Below are 18,555 nucleotides of genomic sequence, written 5' to 3'. Positions count from 1 at the left end.
TATTAATAATGGATGACTTTGGACAAGCTGTATACTCAAAGTATAATTTCTTTAGCACATTTGTACAAGCACTTGGAATCTGTCCAAGCCATACTTTGTCAGGCATTTCGTTTTACTTCAACGGGCATAAAAACTTCCTTGCTTTTAACAGGGCGTTTCATAATTTCTAACTACGAAAATGATTTAAAATGCGACACCTATCATGAAAAGAAAAAAATACACACCAGTATTCCATTTCTCCCTAAACATTGTAAGCTTCGAAGTCTTTAACTAACGTGATACCGGAGTCAACAAGCATACTTTTAGAATTTGATTTAAAGGGAATATAATATGGAATCGCGTATCTCAAGAATTTAATAACGGTATGATTATATCCGTGTACTGCGGGAGGGCTGTTTCGCCTGCCTGCTTATGCGAGCTGTCTTGTAGCCTACTGGTCTAGTTGCGTGACTACCAACTGGCAGGTTGTGTGTTCGAATCCAGCTGGTGCTGGACCTTTCAGTTTTATTTATTTATTTTTTAATCGCGTAACATAAACATATTACCGTATGCAAACTGTACTGTATACAATATGTATATGTATATTTAATGTCTTAACTGTGCCCGTTTAAGTATTGAATATTCATATCTAATTTTACCACTGAAGGGAAATCTTAACATAAACATACAGTATATGGCTGGTCTCGGTACTTTAAAGAAAAAAATACACACCAGTATTCCATTTCTCCCTAAACATTGTAAGCTTCGAATGAAACCACTAAATAAAGACATAAATATAGAAATCTTAAGATTTGTTTTATTTAATGTTGGTAGCAGGATGAACTGTCAGAGTGTATATTTTGTCGCAAAGTTGCTACAAGATGTTAACAGTGAAAAAGGTATTTAGAAATGAGTTATTTCAAGATGAAAAAGAAAACATACACGAAACATGGTTTCATTACGACCAGAATCGGTCTTGAGATATTTTTAACTTGATTTACAGTATTTGAGAGGTATGTCTTAACACCGATACTACAGTGCTTAAGTACTGCTCACGTATATGTTTCTAGGTTTATATTATGCATTTCATACGGTCAAATTACTTTTGAGCAACTAATAAGAAGCGCGAAACGGTATGCGTTTTACTTTCGTTTTGTGCTGGGACCCGTGGATTGATTAGAGATATCAAGTACAAACAAGTCATTTTTTAAATGTTGTAGTTCGTCTTGAAAAAATGTTACGAGTACATCATCTATCAACAATTACACAGGTTCTGTTTCCATATTGCGGATTTTGGTTAGGTACAGTATTATCAAATCCAGTGGCGCTGTGTGTTACTTTACTGATTCCCAATCTGTGATTGAAACCTGTAAAACCGGTTTAATTCGTCACAGCCAGCACTCTTCAGGTGTGAGGGTCTTCTGCTCAGAATGAAACGCTAAAATGTTTGTGTATATTCTAATGGTAGTGGGGGCAGGGTGTGTGGGAACAGGTTTGTTCTTCACACCTGAAACATTTTCTCTGAAAGGATTTTCTTAGCAGTTTAACCGATCTTGTTACAGCATGTTACAGTTTACTATTATTAACCATATTAATTTTAAGTGCTTAATGTAAAATCTTGTAAAAATATATTTTCATTGTTCAAATATACATTAAGTCTGACTATCATATAATAAGTTAAATACAAAACTAAAGAAAAAATAGGGTTAAATATAATTCAAAATATTTTGCTAACAATGTTAACTGTTTATGAATAATAAAATGTATTAACTAAGGAGTAGGATGGCACAGTTGTTAGCATGTTTTTTGTTTTGTTTCTTTTTCATAAATACAACAGTAGTACCTGATGTCTCAGCGCCTTTCAAAATTAAATTATGCATGCAAACCTGTGAACTAGAAAGATAACTAAGATATCCATCCATTTATAATGGTGGCAAAGTGGTTAGCATTGCTATCTTGGAGCACTGGGGTCCTAGATTCAATTCCTGCCATCCTGTGTCTGTGGGGTTTGCATGTTCTCTCTGGGTTACATGGTTTTTCTCCGTATGTGTGATATGACTCCCTCTCGCACTCCAAAACATACTGGTAAGTTAATTGGTTTATGGGAAAACTGGCCCTGGTGTGTGTGTGTTTGTGTCTGTCTGTCCTGTGATGGACTGGCGCTATGTCCAGGGTGTATTCTGCCTTGTGTCCGTTGCTTACTGGGATAGGCTCCAAATCCTCAGTACTGGATAAAGAGATTAGAAATAGATGGACTATACACAGTGTTAGAAACCCACTATGAAATGGCAGCATCTCACTGAGAATAAAATATTTTATAGTGCTGGCCTTTCCACCTCTCTTGCACATCAGTATCCATACCTAGTTATTTAAACAAATTACCTCTAATTATAAACATCTTAATATGCTGGCTCTGTGGATCCGCATCAGCTATGTTTGCCCATTCCTTCAATTCATGTGCATCCAACACAAAGTTCAATACTAGTAACTGCACAAAATCTAAAATACAATCCTCATTTCAGTATCTATGTAAACATATAGTCTGTTAACTTCATCATCTTCATCAAAAGTATGCCTAACCCCATTAGGAAGTGTTCTTGTTATCAGTGTATTCCTTAGCTTTCCCAAAATTATCTTCTTCTTACCAACATCTCTAGTCTTTTATCCTGCAATAACTCAGCCAACACTTAAATCCCCAAAAGCTGCTTGTGTTAATTTCTTTAAATCACAAATATCATGTGTAAATACTGGCCATTTAATACTCTGCATTGTGGGATAATAGTTTATTTTAAAGGGAACTAGAGAAACTAAGAACTAGAGAAATTAAGAAAGGCTTTTTTTTCCTAGAATTAATAAATGCACATCCTGTTCACTGGGGAAATTAAATCCACACTGAGCAATCTTCAATATGTTCAGAATATGACAGCGAGAATCCTATCAGGGATGCATTACACCTGTTTTCAAGTCCTTGCACTGGTTACCTATCAGGTTTCGAGTCAACTTCAAATTCCTCATCCTCATTCTGTACCTACAGTATATGGCTTATTATCCGTCTACTCCCCCACCTTTGTCTGTCTGACTCTGGTCTTCTAGCTGTCCTCAAGAACATCTACATTCTGTGGGTGACAGGGTCTTCTCCAGCTGCACCCCAGAGCTCTCAATTTGTATTCCCAGTGATATCAGTCACGTACCCTGAGTGCATTTAAATCTAACCTCAGAACCTTTCTTTTCAGAAGACTTAGTGTCTGTATCTGCTTCATTTTCTAATTTTGGTCGCACCTCTAACTGCTTGTCTTTCTTATATGTATTTACTTTGTAATCTGTGGTCCTTTTATCTGTTTTTACATCTACCATATTGCTTTGAGATGCCACCTTTAATGGTAATATATAAAATAAAGTTTTTTATTATTGTTATAGGGAAACATGATCAGATTTTCCCTGGTTCAGAAAAAAAGATCTAAAGTATACTAGTTTGTCACTCTTCTCATTCCCTTTGCTAAATGACTTTTCATACTAATCTGATCAATCTAACTGCCAGTTTTCTGTGCTTTCTCTATCCTGCTAGATTTGCAATTATTCTGAAAATTTTCATCTTGAAATAACTCATTTCTAAATACCCTTTTCACTGTTAACATCTTGCAGCAACCCTGCGACAAAATATACACTTAGCTCAACCTGACAGTTCATCCTGCTACCAACATTAAATAAAACAAATCTTAAGATTTCTATATTTATGTCTTTATTTAGTGGTTTCATTAGTGACAAAGGCTAAACTTTCTTGGAAAAATGTCTTTTATGTGTTGCGGAAAAAACTGACTTGCTTTAACAAAATATGTTTACAAGTCCTTTCACCTGGCAGTTTACCTAAATGCCCAACTATCTGAGAAGCCCTCCATGAAACCATAGTTGCTATTAATTCATTTAGGGCTCACTGACAGAATTGCTGTTTTTTATGCATGCTAATTTCTGATTCCTCACTCTGTTTCATGTTTATAGATAAGACTATTGATCGCGAAGGGAAATTGATGTACATGTTTACATGTTCTTTTGTAACATAGACCTTTTTGTGATTTTTTTGTATATCTAAGCAAGTGTTCCTGCATCCCTCTTCTGCACTATAGGCATGGCTTTTATTCTGTTTGCTCCATTTCTAAAACGTTTTGCTCATGTGCATTTTTGTATTTTTTTACACCTCTAGCACTTTAACGTCCTGAATTTTCATTTGCCTTAATTTGTAGAATGAATTTGAGTTTTAGCCTTAAAAATCTTAAGTTTTCACTATCTTTTGTTTCTTGTCCTACAACTGTTATTATTGATCACCATGACTTCATTCAGCCTTTCCTGAACGTCTATGACAGGCAGAGAGAGTGCTGTTTCTGGTGCGATCTTTTGCAGCTGACATTTCACTGTTTTAAACGAACAAGAAATTAGATTGCTCATAAATCACTTATTCTATATAAATACAGCGTAATTGCCCTCCGAAAATCCTCTTTTTCTTGTTCGTTTTAGAGACCTTGATCGAAACTGATTTTAGATGTCAGAAAGGATTTATTTTCTCTGTATTTCCTACATTGCTTTGTCGAGATTTTAACTTTATTTTTAGGCTCAGATTTCAACTATAAATCATACACTAATTAATAGCAGTAAATACTGATGTTTTGCTCCCTCTTACCACAAAAATATATATGTTTTGTAGCTGGGATGAACTTTATTTCGTACGCGTAGCTACTGCGATTTGGACACGAAGCGGTTAAAGATGGCGGCAAATCAGGCACCCAGAGGGGGGGGGGGGGCGTCTTCTCGCCTCCATAACTAAAATGCCAAATAGGAGTGGCTTAAGCGACTTACACAGTCGTGTAACTGACAGTTTGAGGTAGCCTATCGTGTAAATTTCGCTTTGTTGCTGATAGGTTAAGCTTTCGAAACTCTGCCCCAAAGTCATGTGACTGATTTTTCGCCCTGTTTCCTTGGTTAAACGCAATGATCACAAGCACCACCATGGTTACTGGGATGTGTAGTTTTTAATTCCGTTTGAATTATAACTGTACGTACTGTCTTCATATTTGGCCAGGGCTTTAAAGAGAAGGCGCGCCAAAAAATTTCGGTGCCGTCGTCTCCGCTTTAAAGGTACCCCCGTGCTGGAAGAATTTGACCTCGGAACGTTTGCCCAGCGTACTTAAACTTAATATGGTCAGTAACGGTAAACAGTAACATGGTAAGAAGGAGCACGTACAAACGTTTTCGAAATAACCACATGTAAGACTCTGATCCTAAAAATGTTTAGGGAGAAAGTGGAATACTGGTGTGTATTTTTTCTTTAAACTACCAATACCAGCCATATACAGTCTGTAACGTAGGGATTTCTATATGTCTTTATTTAGTGTTTACATTAGCGACAAAGGCTAAACTTTTAGCTTCAGTAACGTGTACATATCTCCCCTTTTTATAAAACGACTTGGTTGAAAACTGTTCCAGAGCCACTGTTGTTTCATCAGTGAAAAGTATATCATGAAATGCCTCTCCCTGTTCAATCCACTGGAAAAAGAAAAGGAGCATAAAGCTTCTGATGGTCATAAACGATTTTCATTTAGGAGCAGCATCAGAGGTATGTTTTTAACTGCACTGCATTGGAGAGAATACCATAGTGTGTTTTTTTTTTTTACTCCCTGGCGGAAACTGGCTTCCAGAAGAATCAGTATGGCTCAGAGATTAAATAAAACTTCACAGACATTAACGAAGAGCATAACGCGTGTACTGTATGCACTGCAAGTACAACCCAACTCTCTGCAGGAGTGCTGGCTGTGACGAATTGAACCGGTTTCACGGGTATTTTCAAAGTAGGAGGCGAGATTTCCAGCGAAAGACACCCCCCCCCTCAAAAACCCAGTAAATACAGTACTTACTAGTTAAAGGCTAGGCTCCCGACTACGGCGAAAGGAACCCTTCTTTCATTAGAAGACAATGAACATATTTTAGCCCTGAATGAATTAATAGCAAACATAGTTTACATAAAAGACATTTTTCCAAGAAAGTTTAGCCTTTGTCACTAATGAAACCACTAAATAAAGACATATATAGAAAAATCTTAAGATTTTTAAAATACATGACTTTGCTAAAATTTATTTGAAAATAAAAACAATTACAACCGCCAGGGGAGAGAGAGAACAGGGGAGGGATGTTGGTTTTGCATAAGGGGCGGGGCTATGGAAAGTAGGTATGTTTGGGAATGTGTAGTTACATGTTCTGGCTGTTTGTGAATTATCGTTGTTGAGTATGGAGTGTTGAGGTATTGATTTTGTGTAATGCTTTATGTAGAAAATTGAGGTGGATTTTGTTTATGATAAACAGGATAAACTGGGATGGGAGGAAGGTTTGGTTTTGCATAAGGGGCGGGATTATGATAATTGGAGGACTTGCGAGTGTAAAATGGTTTGATTATTTGATTTTGTATTGTGGTTGTTATCTATGTTTTTGGTTGGTATTATGTTTATATGGTTGTTTTTGTTGGTTGGTTGTTATTATGGTTATTAATAATACGATCTATAGTTGAAATCTGAGCCTAAATAAAAAGAAAAAGCAAGTGATTAGGTTTATGAGCAATCTAATTACTTATTCGTTTAAAAAGCTATATAAAATAAAGTTTATTATTAATTTGCTGGACAGAGCGGTGAACATTATTATGCATAAGACAAAGATAACGATCCTGATCAGTTTAGAAATCTGTGTACGCTGTAAGGTTTTTATTTCTTAAACTTTTAAAATACACGTTTAGAATTGAAAGAAATCCTCTTCCTGGTATAGCAAACCAGCACGTCTTTTTTCTCCAATCAGAGGGGTGTCAGATGGTGTCAGCCAATCACCATTCTGCGTTGGGTAGCAACGGGTGACTGTTCTCAGGCGGAAGATGTAAACAGCTTAATGTTCGTGTTAAATATTTTTTTTAAATTAAAATTCATTCTATACAGCAATCGCATATTTGGGTACCGTTTCATAAAACTTTCATGCTTAAAATGTTTAGGGAGAAATGGAAGACTGGTGTGTATTTTTTCTTTAAACTACCAAGACCAGCCATACACAGTACAGTTTACATACATACAGTAATGTTTTAAATTAATATCGTTTATGACCTTCAGATGCGTTATGCTCCTCTTCTTTTTATGCTCAGCTACTAAAATTTCCCTTTAGTGGTAAAATCCATATAAATATTCAAAACTAAGCGGATTAAAATGTGCACAGTAAAGACATTAAATGATTAAATCTTTGCACTACCAACCAATGCACCACGAGTGCCCCTGTCGGTCATTTTGGCCAGCCAATCACTTGCCCTGCGGTATGCTCCGGTGCCCCGCGGTGGCTTGTGGGTAGGTTACCATACCGCGGGTTTTTACCGCGCATTTTGAATGGCTGCATCTGTATAAGGTCAGCAGGCTTTGGGAATTTGACATTATGATTAAAGCTGTGGGCTCAGCAAAATCAGAACCTGATCAGTATCAGTTGACTCCGATATACTCTGAAAATTAACTTCGGGATTTAGAGTCAGACGTGTTACAGTTGCACCATGGGGTACTTAATTAGAGAAATAATTAAGAAATAGAAAAACAATCAGTGTTCCTGGATCTGTTATCGAGAACAACACCTGCACAAGAGCTGCGCAGGAAAAATAAAATATGGTATGGGAAGAAGAAACTCTCTTCAGAAGAGCGGCGCTCCTCACAGGAGGAAAAAAAAATCTTTTTTTTGTGAAGCTGATTTTTCTCCTTTGGGGAATTCAAATCGGTAGACAGCTGTGGCGCAACGGTAGCGCATCTGACTCCCGATCAGAAAGCTGTGTTTTCAAATCACATCGGAGTCAGCTCATAGTTTTTCAGGTTCTGCTGGTCCTGAACACGGAATTCACACCATGCAGTTGAGATCTGTGTGTACACCACATAGATAATCTAAATAAAATAGAGCTCACACAGCGAATACCCTTGAACAAAAGAGAAAAGGCACAGTTCACATCTGCTAAACATCACGTCCGACTTCAGAGACAGCTACATTAGAGAATGAAATGGAATCCTGGAAGTTTCAGATAACTTTTTTTAATACAAGTTCAAGCAAACCTGCTAGGGAGTTTCAGGACACTTTTGTTTTATTAAAAAGTGTCTGAAGCTTGAAGTAAATGTAATTAAAAAAAACGCTATTGGGCAGCTGGTGCTTTTTGTAACGATTTGCTATTTCATGCTGGAAAAAAAGAACAGACCCAACGTTTGCTTTCTGTTGCAGTTCATTACATAATAGACATCTATTACTGCGGAGCCTGAGTAAAGTTTACACGAGCCAGGTACAAGTCGAACCTACAATCTTATGATTTGAAATCAGACTCGTTATTTATTAAATCTCTGGTATATCACATAACCTGAATTGCGCCATAGTGTGCTGCGCTGCTACTAGTAATACACCGCCCCGTTAAAATTTCAAAGTGAGAAACAGGTGTTTTCTACATTTTTATGAGTTTTAAAATATAATCTCTTTAAATCAGACGAAAAGTTTATGTGTCGCACTGAAATTCCGACTGATTTAGAATTCAAAAAAGACTGTTTTCTTCCACAATGCCGAGAAATGATCAAATCTTTCACTCTTGTAGTAAAGCAGACCTCGACGGGTGAGCATTTGCTCCGGTAAGTTAGGTCACGTATCATGTTAAATAATTTCTTCTCAACACATTTCCTAGTGCTCGTTTTCTCTATGAAAAAAAATGACATTTTTCCCCTGCGCGATTTCTTGTTTTTTTATCAAAGCGCACAGAAAGAAAAAAGAAGAAGAAATAGTGTCACAAAAGATCTCTGTCGCCCTTGGGAGATGTCAAACGCATTGGACATGAAAAATGCCAGATAAAAGCCAGTTCTCTTCGTTTCTCAGTGTCGGGGCTGCTATATAAAAGAGGCAGTTTGCTCTGAGAGCAGGCTCAGCGCTTACTGAACGCAGATGTCTCAGAGTGGTGTGTCCAAGTGACTGTAAAAGGTGATGGTTGTCCTGTCACCGTGCCTTACTAAGTTAAAGCACCTGTCTATTAAACAAAATAATCTAGATTCAAATCCCAGCCATGTCTTTCTTCTTATCTTGTGGTACAGAACGTACCATTTCGGGCAATCACAAAGGGCTTGAATTCGTTAAATGCATGTGTTCAGTTCCTTTCTGTAAAACTTGTTTTTCAAGAAATTCACTCAGCTTGCGAAAAAATGAAATTCAATTCTTGGTTATCAGTGCAGAAGAAATATTACCGGCTGGCAAAAAGTGACTTGGAAAGCAATCAGTGGAATTGTGTTTTGACAGTCTCTTGAGAACCTAAGCTAAGTTTTAGAGATACTTTGTCAGCTTGACATCAAGGCAGAAAACAAAAGCTTTACTGCGTCCTCTCAACCCAAATGCGCTTTGCCACCTTTAGCGTTATGCAGGGAACAACGTCTGCTGAGATCACTTTCGAGTCAGTGCAAATCGTAGTGTTTTAATGTTGGTTGTGCTGGCGTACTGCTTCTGTCTGTGAAACTTCAATGTTTTGCTTCTTCACGGCGAATCGTTGGCGGGAGTTGAGCTTGTTAAATCTTTGCACACAGCTCCATCAGAAATAACAAATAGAACATTTTTGGAACAACAATAATAATAATAATAAAAATCTTTCAATCCCTTGATTGCATAAGAGTGCAAACCCTTTATATAGGGGGTTGTAACTGTTGAAATGTAACCAGTCACATCCCAAATCATGAACAAAGGTTATTTGCCTTTGCCAGACATCAATTATTATATCAATGATTATTCCTATTTAATATCAGTTCATCTCAAACTGCACAACAGAACCTGAATCCATCTGCTGATTGTCACTGAAGAATGTCATTACAAATTATCCGCTGAGCTGTTTTAAGTGTCTGGCCACCTCTGTCCTTCCTACTTTGCAGTGGGCACAATTCTTTCAGTTTCTTCTCTTGTATTTTCCTTGCTATTTTACTGTCTCTTTCTTCCACGAGGAAATGGATCCAGAGCCAAAACCCTGTGTTTCTGCAGTGTCAGTCAGTGTAGAGAGAAATACTCGCACAGCTCCAATGCACCACTGCACCAATCGTTCTCAACAGCAGTGTGCAGTGAAGTCATGCCCAGGTTGTGAGTTTCCTGGAGAAGTCTCGCCTGTGTTTTCAGCTGCAGAAGATCGCTGTTGAATTTATGTTGGTTCTTCTGTTACTTTTTCTGCTCGATGGCCTCTATTAAATCAGGCACACCTGCTTCCTCGGCAAGTTACTTTATCGCTTCTCACAAACCAACATACTGCAGGCACCTCTAATACCATCACTGCTTGTGGGCCAAGTGTTCCTGCTGTCAGCCTACTATACCACGTTCATGCACATCTAGAAACATTACTACTCTAGTACAAGAGCGAAAAATGAAACGAAAACACAACCACTTAAAAAGGGGTAGTGCTTTGCTGTGGATTAGTTGGTAAAAGTACTTGCCTAGTCAACAGAACATCCTGGGATCAAATCCCACTGGTTCCTTTTGCACCATTTTTCATTATAGACAACATGCTTCTGCATTAAGTTTAATGAAGGTGTTCATTTAGTTTTTGGCACAACTTGTTTTTAAAAAAATCCACACATTGTGTGTGAGTCTTACATGTGTCCTGTCACATCTGGATGTTAAATTAATAGATGTGTTGTGTTATTTAATATGATTTGACTCCACGCTTGTGTTTCTTGGGAGACAGCAGAAATATTGGGAATTTGCGGCTACAGAAAAATATATGAACTTTATGGGCAGATGTAAGGTTACGTTAAAGAAAAAAAAAGTTATTGTCACTGATGAGGATGGGATTCAAACCCATGCGTGCAGAGCACAATATATTAGTAGTTAATCACCTTAACCACTCAGCCACCTCACCTAGAAACCCACTCCCTTCAGACATGATTTGGCGCCCTTAAGATGACCATCTTTCTGCATTGTTGAGGGTTATTTTCCTCTTCCACCTGTAATTTCACTATTTTCCTTGGGAGATGTCAAGCCACCAAGCCTGTGCTATGCTTCGGTGGCGGGTGTAGAGGACACCCTGTTGTACACGAAAAGCACATTGATCTCCTTGGACATGAAAAGTGCCAGATAAAAGCCATTTCTCATCCTGTCTCTTAGTATGGGGGCTGCTAGTGCATTAAAGGAGGCAACTTGCTCGGTGAGTAGGCTCAACGCACACCGAACGCAGATGTCTCATGGCAGTGTGTCCAAGCTGCTATAAAAGAAGAGCGCTCTGCCGGCGCCATGACAAAGTTGATTAAAACACCTGTTTAATAAAGAGGAGATACTGGATCCGAATTCCAGTGGTACCTTTCTTCCTTCCTTGTTTTACAGAACATGTAATTTGGGACACTCACAGAGGTCTTGATTTGGTTTAATGCGTGTATTCATTTCCTTTGCGGAACCCATCTTTCTTTTTTTTAACCATATAGCTTACAAAAGATGAAATGCGAGCAAATTTTTTGTTCACCAAAAGCATGTAAATAAAACAAAAAGCAAGGTGCAAGCATTTCTGTGGTGCAATCGGTTTGCGTGTTCGGCTATTAACCCAAAGGTGGGTGTTTTGAACCCACCCAGGGACGCGCTTCTTCCTATAGTAAACATCATCACCGCAAAAATTAGATTTTTCCGCAAAACTGTAACTATTTTGATATTTGCAGTTGTAAACAATTGAGAAAAGAGTCAACATTACCGGGAATTTCCAATGATTACCGACATCGGCAACTTCCAAGCAGATAGTATTCACCCATGGAATTACTGTATATGTTCCAATGGGTGGCGGGAGAATTCACTTATGCTCCCATTGCATCTTCAGCTAAAGTAATTTAAAAAACAATGCAAAATTGTTTGAGAACTTGACAAGCAAAAACAACAGATCGCCGGAGTTCTATTTTAATATTTTCGTATATTTACCTTAATTTGAATATAAATGTTAACCGAAGTGCTGTTCAATATAATGTAATGTTGTTGTACTTTTAAAATATTTTAGCTGAGGGTGAGAGGGGGGATATTACGCCTTGCCAAACATCTAAAATAACTGTAAAAGAGGATGGCATTTTAATAAAACTGGCAATCAAAAGAAAGTTACAATTTGTATGGTATTGTAACGCTTACGGCTGACAGGCACTGTGTAAGAGCCGGCGTACCAGAGCAGGTGACGTCACCGCCCTTCCCTGTGATAGCAGGACTACAGCTACTGGGATGTAGAAAGAGATCTCTCTTCGGTCCACCGCGCTGGGTCCCTGCTGAGAAACGTGGGAGTCCTGGGTTCGAGCCCCCGAAGGTGGGAGGCCGACCTAATGTGGCTAGGGCGCCTGCCTGAGCCCCTGTTGCGTTACAGTATTATGCTCAATATCCCTTGATATTGAAGGTCAGATGAGAAATTTGAAGAAACTATCAAAGAAACAACGGCAATAGCAGAGGGTGTTGATTTTGAACCAGTGTTTGCACCTCAATAATCCATCAGTCTTTGCTTGACAGGCTTCCTCAAGATATTCAGTGTTCTATACAAAAAATCGACAATTAAGCACAAATGTGACAAGAGGCAAAGACTGCGGTAGAGGAGGAATAAACTCCACACGATGACTGTATGTGTACGTCTGTCTAATATTCGGCCCCTGCAGGGGCATCATATTCGCTGAACTGCCTGCCGGCGTGTGTACAGGCTTATAATTCAAGAATATCAATGGTCAGACGCTTACAACGGGTGTTTGAGTTGGAAATGATGTCGATCTGGGATTTAAATCATCCACAACATTTCACTACATAGGGCAGTATGTGCCAGAGAGCAGCTCCTGACATCTGTTGATAGCCCAGTTGGTAGAGCGGAGGACTGTAGTGAAAACAAGAGGGAATCCTTAGGTCGCTGGTTTGACTTCGGCTTGAAGGAAGGTGCCCTTTGTGTATTTCATTCAAACAGTTAAAATAGCTGATCTTTTTTCACTCAGACTTTGATCAAAAGCTCAATAAACGACGAAGCAGAGGCTCTTGTTCCGAATTCAGCTCACGTCTGATTGTCTTGTTTTGGCCAAGATCTGATCTTTGAATTCAGGGACTACTCTGACTGCTTTGTACAGTAATTCAAAAGTAGATACAAATGTCACATTTTTATTGTAGATATAAAGGTGTTCTCTGTTTTCAAAGGATAGGTACTTAATTGGCTTTATGATTTGGTTTTGATTTTGTATCGTTGTATTAGTAAGTTTGTGCTTTTTGTGTTTTTAACATATTGTGAACTTATTTTTTAAACAAATGCTTACAAAGACAGACATGGCACACATCTCTTTATACCAGTGGTGAATTGCATATTTGTATTAAGTAGAAGCTACTGCGCACTTCTGGGAGTATAACGGGTTCGATATAAAGTGGCAAAAATATAAAAGGGGAAAATACCCCAGACTGGGTGTAAAGGCCTCATTGTGACTGTTGTTTTATTGTTGAATACGGCATACTGTGCACGAAATGTACTGTGCAGAAACACAATCTGATAGTTAAATAATTATTTTAATAATTTGATAAGTATGAGGCCCCGGATCCAAATATTCAGTTCTGATTTTTTAAGTGATATCTTCCCTTCCTCTGGTGGAAGTAACACGATGTGAGCAATTGTTTTTTGTTCTTTTTTTTCACGTTGCGATCCAAAAAGCCTCAGATGCACAGTCTGACAGCAACCAAACCAGAATGGATTCTGCTGGGAGCTGGACAGAGCTCATTCTTGCTCCCTGTGCTGAAAACAGAATTAGCTCTTACCCGAGCACCATCTACAGCTGCTGGATGGTACTCTACGTCCTGCTGCTCCAGCAATTATTTTGATGAAAGACAGATCACTTGTGCGCTTTTAACCTTCTCGCAGCTACAGACGAGACTGAAGCTGGCGATATAAAGGCACGCGCTGGTACACCTTCTCTAACTTTCACAATCGCGATAAACATTTTTTTAAGACCTTTGAAAAACTAAATATAGATATAGATAAAACTAGATAAAAAACATGAGCTTTATCGGTTTTTACATTAATCGTTTTTGAATCAAATGTGATCTTTTTACATTGCATTTTACATTGAAATGTAGCATGCATACCTAATCCACCAATGGACAGAGCAATATTTTACGTTGCCTTCCAACGTGTGATGGATTTGTATGGGTGTCTGTATGATACCACTACAGCACTGGCGCAGGTGCAAAATCCACTTTCACTCGACTTTTTCAGTGTCTTCTCTCTCAAATGGACCGAAGCACAGGAGCCAATATTAGAGAAAACGACAGGTGTTTAAACAGAGGATGTCCCAATGTCTGGGACAACGCATTGTGATTTTGTATAAACGCTAATGGTTTCTCATTTAAAAGCCAACAATATTCTTTTTCTCCCTGGCGCTAATAAGCTACCACACATGCGAGCTGTTGTGTGAAAGAAAATTCATATGTCCATAGGAAGGCAGAATAAAATCCAGAACTGTGTTGGTGATATCGATAAACAGGGCTCATGTTCACAACAAAACTTTACTGTATAAAAAGTTACAATTCGTACATATATTTTTTTTATTATGCAAAGTGTCTGTTAAACCATTCATGAAGGATTTTTAGACAAAAAAACACACCAATATATGAGAAAATATATTTACTATATGTGCATTTAACTCACTTTTTAACAATTTCAATTTCAAGGACGATATAAATTGTTGCCCTGCTTTTTTGTCATAAATACACAAGCTTGTTATCTCTTGTGTCAGAAATAAACTGCATGAAATTTGCTAAAGCAACAAAAAGTAAGCGCCACAAAGAAGACAAACATTTGGGTTTATAGTGCAATGTTATCTCGAGCCTTTAAAATTACTTTAAATGCAATTTGTTTTTCTCTGTGGCTCTAAGGCTTTGTCATTTAATGTAGTTATTCAGGAGAACATTATGTTAATCGTATAGATGAAATGTTTAATATATTCAGGTGGGTAGCTATGTCAGCATGCGTATCTGCAAAGGAACAAGTAATACTGCAGGTTTATTCCATGCTGAAAAGAGAAGAGAGAAAACAAACCTGAAGAAGGTTTCACAGCTGAAATGTTGTGTTTTCTCTCTTCTCCTTTCAGCATGGAATAAACCTATTATTTGTCCTTTAATATATTGTTTGGTTTGACTCAAAATACTTTACTACTACAAGAGAGAATTATAGTATGGAGAATGAGACAAATTTATGATTTCTTGGAAGAAAATGTTTTTTCTTTGCATTCGAAATGAATCGAAACTTAAGCGCGACACACAAACCCTTTGTCTTTTTTAAAGATATAATATTTTTAAACAGACAAGTAAAGAAAATGTTTTTTTTTTACTAAGCAACTTTGGCCGGGGGCGATGTATTACTAGTAGTGGCGCTGAGGTCACTATGGTGCAGTTGAGCACCGTAAGATTAGGGCCAGTGACGTAATGTATAACACATCTGACTTTGGATCAGAAGATTGTAGGTTTGACTCCTGCCTGGCTCATGTTCCTTTTAAACCAATCAGGGTCCTCAGTAGTAGATTTCCTTTATGTAAATGAACTGCAGCTGAAATCTATAGAAAACACGTTGGGTAAATTGCAAGGAACTGTCGAACTGTTTTGCATGAAGCTGCAGACTACTTAACACGGTACTGTCTGAAGATCAGCTCCTGCTCTGGGCTCAATAGCAATGCAAAACTGTGCGTAACAAAGCTGGCGAGCAGCTGAACTTGTGCTCAGCAGTCAGTACGGTGCTGAGGGTTCAGTACTGCCGTTGTTCTAATTAGCACGAACTGCACAGGCTCTGAATCTGACCATTTCTATAGAAGCCCGGTTCCGCCAGGGAGTAAAAAAAAACGTGCGATGGTATCTCCGAATTCCGACTTAGTAACTAGAATTCCGACTTAAAACTCAGAATTGCGACTTTATATCTCACATTTGTGACTTCGAAATAGCCCATATTTCATTGTCTGTCCTTTTGTTATTGTAACGGATTCTGGTTCAAGGGCTTGTGCCCCTCACCACCCCCACCCTAGTTCGTGCCTCACTGCATTGGCTCGAACCAAGTCTTGCCAGCTAAGCTAAAGAAGACCTTCTTTTTTAAGTAAAAAAGGACATACAATGGAAATATGAAAAAAGTATAAGTTTCAGCTTTAATAATTGTGAATTCTCCTGGATGTGAAGTGTCTATTTCTGTATCTTATTTCATATTCTGTCTTCGTTTTTGTATTTCTGGTGTTTAAATTAAAAAAAAAATTAAAATCCCACCTTCCACTATTCCATCCGTGTACTATGGTAGCCTCACTACCAGAAATGGGATTCCATAAAAAATAGTGTAATTAATTTGATTTTTATCAGGGCACTGTACAAGACAAGTCTTCAGGCTTATAGATCCTATGATCTTGTACGATTCATCAATATAGTGTAACGGAACGGCCGACATACAATTTGTAGTTCAGGTGGGTAGCTGCATCAGCATGCGTAGGCTGCAAAGGAACAAGTAATAGGTTTATTCCATGCTGAAAAAAAGAAGAAAGAAAATATGTTTTGGCCGAAACGTACCAGTAAACTTTACATTAACAATACCAGCCAACGATACATTATCATTTCACACCGGTTCTACAGGAATCTACAGCAGAGCCCTGAGTTGATTCCCAGAGTCCCACTGAGCCCATAGAATTCCACATCACTCATCACTCCTGCACACAGTCCGCTGAGAGCGCCTGTCCATAAACTACTGGATTGGGAATGGGATCAAATAATTCCCCATTTTCTTAATTCTACATCAAAGGACTGTTAAAGGTCTATTTGAAGGCATCGATTCGTATTCTTAAACCAGATGAATGCCTGGAATAAGTTAATATTACTTATAAATAGTCGTGGTATAATACTCCAGTTGAAGGCATGCTTCTAGCTTTGTGGTACTCTGGTGCGTTATGAATTTATGTTTGAATTTCTGTGGACGAAGTACTATAGGTGTACCCTCGCACACTTTCTTTAGCGACAGTCGTTGCTCTTCATCTGAGTGATGTATTTGCCTGTTTTTCAGTTCACTTCCCTTCAAGGAATATTCACCTCAGAGCTCTCTTTCGCAGACTGCAGGCGCTATGTTTGTTAACAGGTGTTATAGTGATGACATCTTTCTGTATGATCAGGACAGGAGCTGCAGGTCCACTGTGTTGTGGCTGCAGTACAATTTTAGCTTATTATTATAATACTTTTTAACAGCGACAGATTCTTAAGATAACGAGGTGTTTACGATATTATTTCAGTATTAAGCTGTTACTACATTCGTAACTGTCCCATAGGATTCAGTGTTCCATTAGTTTGGCACTAAACTGCTTAGTCTATTGCAGGAATTGTACTTAGTCCTGTCCTGTAGTCTCCTCTAGAGAGCAGCAGCTGTTTCCTTGGGCTCATTGCAATTGGGAACATTGTGATTACTGAGCAGGGGACTAAAGTCAGCAGACAAGCGCGTTGTAAATCGGTATTAATCTGGCGTACAGAGCTGCATGCTAATCTCTGGATCATCTCCAGTTAATGTGATGCTGTTCTTACCTTGCAATTGACCCAATCTGACTACTGGCACCAACACCCCTGTTATTACAAATAAACTTTTTATGTACATACAGTGATACATAAGTTTGGTGGAGAGGTTTGGCAGCCCATATTCAGTCAAAGGTGTGTGTGCAGGTCACTGTGATATACAGGCATCAACAAACTGACAAATACAATATTAAATATTTAACTGATAAAACCCAAATGAACCAAACCTGAATAAATTAGTGGTGGAAAGGAGTCTTTTTATACATCAAAAGCTCTCTGATTCTTTGGTAAGAACGATGGGTATATAACCCATTGTCCTCAATATTAGAAATGAATCCTTGAGCATTGCCGTTGTACCAACGGTCCTCAAAAGTGCTGCCATTACCCCCTTCCCATAAAAGCCTTACATTAACCTTTCTTGCATAAACTATAGAACGTGCCTTCACATTTCAGTTGCACCTCAGTAGCAGTTTAATCTATTATCACTCTACTCCTTCATAACCTTCGGTCTTCTAATTCTGGTCTCCTAACTGTCCCCCAAGCCCCTCTACACTGTATGGGTGACAGGGCCTTCTCCTGTTATGCCACCACACTCTGGAACTCTCTGCCCAAGGGTATCAGAGTCACCTTCCCTAAACTCCTTCAAATTCAGACTCAACACCTTGCTCCGTAGAAGAGCCTTTACTGAACTGGTTCCATTCTTTACCACTCTGCTTCTACTTTTCTTAGTACCACCATCCATGGTCTCCTCTGTCTATTGGAATTGTTTTATCCTGTGTATTCTTATAATTCTGTCAAGTGCTTTGAGAAGCCACCTTTGGAACCATTATATAAAATATTTTATCCTAAATCCTTGAAGCTTTAATAGGGCAGTGCAGTAGGGCTAAAAATTGACAGTGTTAGTGGGCCAGCAGGATTTGTGCAAGTTATAGGTAGTCACAAAGGAAGACTAGGATTCACTTGAAATTTATGACATGGGACACTGAAACAGTGGAGAGGCTTTTTGTAGTAAGCGTTCAGTCTCAA

At 38.4% G+C, this 18,555-nt stretch overlaps 1 protein-coding gene and 1 non-coding gene across 2 annotated transcripts in view; one reads left to right on the top strand and one right to left on the bottom strand.

Moving 5' to 3' along the window:
• LOC148668498 (uncharacterized) overlaps positions 1 to 18,555 on the top strand; it is a 127,230-nt gene that overhangs the window by 53,543 nt on the left and 55,132 nt on the right. The window lies entirely within an intron of this gene.
• On the bottom strand, positions 10,807 to 10,888 carry trnas-acu (transfer RNA serine (anticodon ACU)). The gene has a single exon. It is a non-coding gene; the product is annotated as a tRNA-Ser (tRNA).

Source organism: Lepisosteus platostomus, chromosome 5 (genome assembly GCF_059453375.1).
Source record: "Lepisosteus platostomus isolate fLepPlt1 chromosome 5, fLepPlt1.hap1, whole genome shotgun sequence".
Classification (NCBI taxonomy): domain Eukaryota; kingdom Metazoa; phylum Chordata; class Actinopteri; order Semionotiformes; family Lepisosteidae; genus Lepisosteus; species Lepisosteus platostomus.
The sequence above is the reverse complement of the archived record's forward strand: the minus strand, read 5'-3'. Positions and strand labels throughout refer to the sequence as shown.